This window comes from Gossypium hirsutum, unplaced genomic scaffold (assembly GCF_007990345.1).
Source record: "Gossypium hirsutum isolate 1008001.06 unplaced genomic scaffold, Gossypium_hirsutum_v2.1 scaffold_1630, whole genome shotgun sequence".
NCBI classification, from domain to species: Eukaryota; Viridiplantae; Streptophyta; class Magnoliopsida; order Malvales; family Malvaceae; genus Gossypium; species Gossypium hirsutum.
The window spans coordinates 1-6,795 of NW_024403707.1; the positions used below are offsets into that span (position 1 = coordinate 1).

Here is a 6,795-nt window from a genome sequence, read left to right on the forward strand (position 1 = left end):
GAGTTAATATTATGGGGTAATTTCTTTCTTTTTTCTTTTATACGCATATAGACATTCTGATTACTTAATAGAATTTTTTTCCCATGTGAAACATGATTTTTTTTAGTTAGTCTTAGGTTTTAACTATTTTGCTTAAACTGAAGTTGATTTAGCTTAGTGAAAGTGGTTGGTTGTGGCTTTTTATTTGTTTGATTTTGTGTGATTTTCTTGGGATTTTGAGGTTTTATGAGTGTTGGGATAATTTTGGTGATTTTTTGTTTCCTTCTTTTTGTGTAAGGCACTTTTAACTGTTTTATTTACTATATTTGTTGTAAAACTGAACTTTCTAGGTTCACCTGTCTAATTACAAGGTGCTAAATGTTAGGGAAAGGAGAGATTTTAGGCTGGCAGTAAGTGAGAGTTGGGTCCGGTTCTCATTCATTACTTTTCAATACATGGTTAGTCACATTCACAAATTTGACTTCACAATTACTGAGTGGATCAAATACATCTGAATGGTAATGAAGAGTGCATTGAAAGAAGTGGACTGGAACCCAACCTGTTGAAAATTATGCTGATTTTGATATTTGTTACATTGTAAGACTAGTGGTAGTGGTTTTGCACTTTTGCTTTAATAAGACTTGGAAAGAATTATTGGTAAAGGCATTGTTGTTTAAGTTACCTAGGTGTTCAGAGTTTTGTTTTTATTTATCATTTCTTTACTATAGCTGCTGCATTGTGACGGCAATGTTTTAATGTTATCTACAAATGAATGCTGTTGACAGCTAATTCAAAATGCTGTGGGACTTTGTGCTTTTAACTGATCAAGCGCACCTACTTAAGGCGATGTGGTAGAAGATGGTTTCTGGCTAGGTCATATTTGTAGTGGTTGCTTCTTGTTGAGGTGCTAGATATGATAATTATACTTTTTCTTGCAAACAATGCTTTGAAGCTTTTAATGCCTAAGGGCATTAACATGCTATGTTACTTAGATACAATTTTGAGCGTCGAATATGGGTATGTGTATGGCATGGGTATGTTTGATTTTTTTAAGTTTTCTCATGTATTCGGAGGATCTTTGGAGGGCCATAGCCGCATAACCGTGATGCAGGTGACAAATATAAGTAATTTAAGAAGAACAAAGAGTTGGAGCAACATAGTTGTTAGAAAGCAGTGAATAATGTGTTAACGTATGATTAGAATGTCAGAAGGTGATATCTTAATCATGTAGTTGCATAGTTTTCTTTTGGATGTTTTATTTCCATAGAGTATAGGCTACATCATAGTAATAGCATTCCGTTCCACTATAGGAACTATGCCTAACTGGAGATATTTCTCAAATTTGGAATTTTAGTTTGTCTTATACTTTTTAAATCGTTAGGGAAGCTTTATATTTACTGTATCCTATTACTGAATTTTAGTTTTTGTCTTGGTACTTTTGGAAGGATGAAGTCTTGAGTTCTTTTCAGTTTTCACAAAATGGTTTATCTTGCCTTATTTTTCATTTAATTATACGTTTGTAAATTATCCTGCTTTTGTTGTTCCTTTCTTGTGCCATTACCACTTCCAGACCCATTATGCCGTGTTTATTATCATTAGATAGTATCTCATAATTTTTGCTTATCTCTGTTTACTTGGAAACAATATTGGGTAACTTGGACTGCAGTATGAGTACATAACAAACAGAGGATGAACGTGAGCAGGTTTATATGGAGCATTAAGCGGGGATATGCGTGTACAGGATCGAAAGATACGCTACAAAATTTAGTGATGACACATAACAAGATATAGTGAAATGAAGTAGAAGGAAATATTCTCCTTTTAAGTCCAAATGGTAGGATCCCGTTAATCTAGCCCGCACCATGCTATGCATGTAGTTGATTGGTCAGAGTTCAACTACTATTTGGTCAGACTTTACAGTGATAGCTAGCTGTAAAATTATTATGTTTCTATTAACAAAAAAAGTAAAAAGAAAAAATTGTTTTAAATAGTAATTTTAATTATTTATGTAATAATTAACTTTATATTTCATATATAAAATTTTATAAATAATATATTTGTATAATATAATGTATTATATTTATATTAATTGTATATTATCTAAATATTATTATGGTCCATTTATTAATTGTTAGGAAAAAATAAAAATTGAATAGTGAAGAGTTTAATGTAGAATATATAAACTTTTATAATTTTTCAAATGTTTTAATAATGATTAGAATTTTTTATTAGCACTATATTTGAATTATCAAAATAATTAGTATATGTTAATTAGTTATTAGTTTGAATAATGCTGCTTTGCATTAATTATATGAAGTAAAATTAATCTATATATTGTATATTGGATATGTTAGAAATGCTTTAGTTATGAATTGAAATTTATTATTATAATATTTGAATTGTTAAATAATTTAATGTATTTTAATTATATTTAACAATTCGAATAAGGAATATTATTTTACACTAATTATATTAATTAAAAATTACAATATTTTTAAAAACTAATTAAAAAATTAAATGCATAAAAAAACACATGCAACTCATGTGACATTAGAAACTAGTACTAGTAAATATCAAGCTTGGCGGCCTCTTGGAAATGACCATCTCTGGTCTGCGTCTACTTTGCCATTACTGGATTTGCTTGATGTAAAACTGTTAAGGTCTATGAGACTCAGGTGTGTGTCGGATACAAGTACATGTCAAACACAGTATGTATCAATTTTTTCAAGTTTTCCCATGTATTTGGAGGATTCTTGGAGGGACATATCTACGCATTCATGTTGGATGCTAGTGTTAGACATGAGTATTTCAAGAAAAACGAAGAGTCAAAGCAACATAGGTTGAGGTTGCATTCTATATGCAGGCAGTCTGGTTTGAATTTAATTAATCGATACAATATGTTTTCCTGTTGATAAGTGTACTACTTTAGTACCCTAATGAAGGTGCTTGCATGCATAAGTATATAAAACTTCAATAAATGATAGGAAAGGGAAGAAAAAGACAGCTTGTTGCTTCCTTGCAGACAGGACTTCTCTAAGAGAAATAGAAAAGTTTGCCTCAGAATTAGGCACTGACCTATTACCTACTGAACCCCAAAATAATGTGAGTCCGTGGAGACTTTTGTGGGAGAATGTGAACTACAGAGTCTTTAATCCTTGTATATATAGCTCTTCTGAAGCTTTTCGAGTTATTCAAGATTGAGCTGCCATTCATACAAATGAAGAAACATTTATCGGATTCTCAATCTGCCAAAGACTAATGAACATTCTGTCATTCTTAAGCATTTAAAGCTTTTTGTTAAAGTCTTGTCCAAAATTATAATAACAATAATTTTAGAATTCCTTGTCCCTTAAAGTTCTTCTTGACAATACTAGAGTGATTCATCCTATGAGTGTATATATAATTAAAATTCCTGAAAGTAGAATATTTATCATCCATTCTCTTGCGAGGTCTGCTTTTTAGGCTAGTCTTTTCTTCTATTTGTTTATTTTTCTAAACTGATCACACCTTTTTTCTTTTCTAGGTATGATTACTCTGGCTATGGACAATCAACTGGAAAGGTTGGTCACCTGATTTCTCTTTTCTTAGTTGCTAATGTTGGGAACAAAAATTGCCCTGATTCACGTTAAATAGTTGCACATTATCTTGGGCCAATCCAACGCATTCTTTCACTTTTTCTTCTAATGAAGTAGATTAATACAGTGTTCATTTAATTTGCAAGATTTGAGCTCTAGAAAATCTCAGAGTAAACCTATAAGGCAGCTAGTTTTATTTTGTATAATATTGGTTGTATTGGTCAATGTTGGTCCATATGTTTTCAACATTTAATTTTTACAATCATTTCGATAATTTATGCACTAATTTCTTTAAATTTGTGGGGTTTCTCAATTATTTCCCATGTTCAGCGTGTTACAGAATCCATAAATATTCAATACCAGACATGTTACTTCTGATTTCTTGTCTTTAATATATGAATATTTTACTCATTGATGGAGATCTGTATTCTAATTTTCACTTTCTTTTTTTGAAACAGCCAACTGAGTGTAATACATATGCAGACATAGATCAGCATATACATGCCTTAAGGAACGGTATGGAGTTAAAGATGAAGATTTGATATTATATGGTCAGTCAGTTGGTAGTGGACCTACTGTTGATCTTGCTCACGTTTGCCAAACTTGAGAGGTGTGGTTCTACATAGCCCAATTTTGTCTGGCATGAGAGTATTGTACCCTGTCAAAAGGACCTACTGGTTTGACATTTATAAGGTAAGTCTGTCCTATTCATCCTATTTCTAGTTTCTTGTTTCATCTTGTATGTGTACCCTCATTACCAGGTTTTCCCCCATCCTTTCAGAATATTGACAAAATTGGAGCAGTAAACTGCCAAGTCTTGGTAATTCATGTAAGTATCGTTCTTATTGTTTTGGCATTTATCCTCCCCATCTTGTTTCATCATCATCTGTCTCATCTCTCTCTCTCTTGATTTGCAATGTTAACATTAGTATTATATCATATGTTTGTTGTGGTCAGTAGGTGATTGCCATTATTATGCACCCATGTGATGTGCTGTGATGTGAAGTTCCAAAATGTGAACAAATACCATCATAAAAGTTTACCAGATAATCAATGAAAGAAAATCTTTAAAGATTGATTTGAAGAGACTCAAATTTGACAAAAATATCACAGGTCACAGATTGTCGAAAAGATACTTGTTCTAAATGAGTAGTTAAACCTCCTTATGCATTTAGCTCAATCAGTCTAAATTTTATTTATTGTTTTGTCTGTGATGACTAGATTATTGAGGTTCTCATGTGAAATTAAGTAAAGATGACAGTATTATCCACTAGAAATACATTTCTGTTTTTAGGTACCAATGAATTAATCAATATTTAGTACTTTGCATTGTGCCATATGTTGGGTAGGTTTCGAGAATTTAAGATTTTATTAAGAGAGTAGATATATATATTTATCTTCTTGAGCATAGAGAGAGAAATGCATATGCCAATTTTTGGGTCTTTGAACAAAGAGTAGTTTGTCATTGTTCTTTGTTTTTATCTCCATGGTCAGGTTTGGGGTAAGCGGTGTGGTACTTTGAAATTGTGCATATTTAAACACAATTAACACAAAATTCTATATGTATATTGTATTAACTTTAAGATTTGACACATTTGGTAATTTTTGTTGTGTATCTACATGGCTGACTGGGGAAATAAACATGGAACACAACATGCATACACAGGTTGCCAAGTCTATTGAATTGTTAACTCTGACAAGTGAAGACATTTGTTCACTTGCTCATGCTACCTAAATATATTGATATTTAGGAGAACTGTTATACACGTCTATTTGAATTTTATTTTAAAAGTGGTGATGAAGCTCAATTTTTTGTGTTGGTAGGGGACAGCGGATGAAGTTGTTCATCATTCTCATGGAAAACAGCTTTGGGAGCTTTGCAAGAATAAGTATGACCCGTTGTGGGTTAATGGAGGAGGACATGCAATCTGAGATCTACCAGAATTCATTAGACATCTGAAGAAGTTTGTACTGTCCTTGAACAAATCAAAGCAGCTGCTGCTAATGGTTCTGAAAAGTAGTGGTCAACTCTGACAAACGGAGCAACAAACCATCGGAGGGTGGAACTTCGGATACATTCGAATTGGGTGCTGACCTTCCAGAAGTTTCAGAAATAGTTTAGTAGCCGACTTGAGAAGTCAAAGAAGTCAAATAAGCCTGAGAAGTCTCGAATGAGCACGGACCGGTGTTGACAGATTAGGAGAAAAAGGGCTTAGTTTGGTGAGGAGTTCAAAAGCAAAGGACAAGTGAAATAAAAAAGGATATGCATATCTATCCCTTATATTCTCGAATCCACTTGAGGAGGTAATTTACATGCTTTCCACTTCTGCATTTGTAATGTGCATAAGTTATCGGATTTGGTCATAAATGTCATAATTTTTGTGTATGTATCAAGGAAACGAGTTTGGATTAAGTGAAAAATCTTAGATTATTAAATTCTTGTGTAAAAAACAGCAGTCTCAGCCTCAATGCTAAATGTAAAAGTATTTACGCAGTTTCTGCCATTGATATTGAAAACTCAGAAGTTTTTCAATGCATATTGCTTAGCGGGACCATTTCTAGCATTTGGTGCAAGTTGAATGTAAACAAATAACGTAGTTTTTTATGATTTGGTTTGGGTATCTGTTAGTAATTTTGCCATATCCAATTTTTGTGCTTCTGCCCCTCTTGTTAACCATGAAAGTTTAAAACCCATGGCCAACACAATTATGTGGACGCCCCTCTTGCCTTTCCTAGCAATAGTATATGTATGGTGGTAGTGATGAGGTTGAGAAAAAACAAGTCATTTACGAATTGAAGCAATAAAATCTTGTGTGGCCCACTCCCATTAGCGAGGCAGAGTTGCGGCGGATGCATCTGAATGAGCCACTGCTAAATCATGTTATTTGGATTGGACTGATCGGTCGATTTGGAACTCATTGGATGAGAATTGGTCGGAGAATGACTTGAAAGTAATTTAAATTGATTAGAAAAAAACTGATAATTGATTGAATAACTAAAAAACCGTTAATCGATAATTGAATTAAAAAATTAATAATAGGATAAATATGAACAATCATTGAAATTGAACTGATGAATGATTAAAAACTAATAATCCGATAAATATGAACAATCATTGGAGGTGGGCATTTAAAAGAGAGCAACTAATGAATTCAATATTTTTAAAAAAGACAACCCAAAGTCCTTACTTGTTGGAATATAACGATAAAATGGCGGAGGAGGAAAGAATGTCAGCTCTCTC

General features: G+C 32.6%; 1 pseudogene; it reads left to right on the plus strand.

Moving 5' to 3' along the window:
* The first annotated feature begins 3,502 nt into the window (after positions 1 to 3,502).
* LOC121227737 (alpha/beta hydrolase domain-containing protein 17B-like) lies at positions 3,503 to 5,746 on the plus strand (annotated as a pseudogene).
* The last annotated feature ends 1,049 nt before the right edge of the window (positions 5,747 to 6,795 follow it).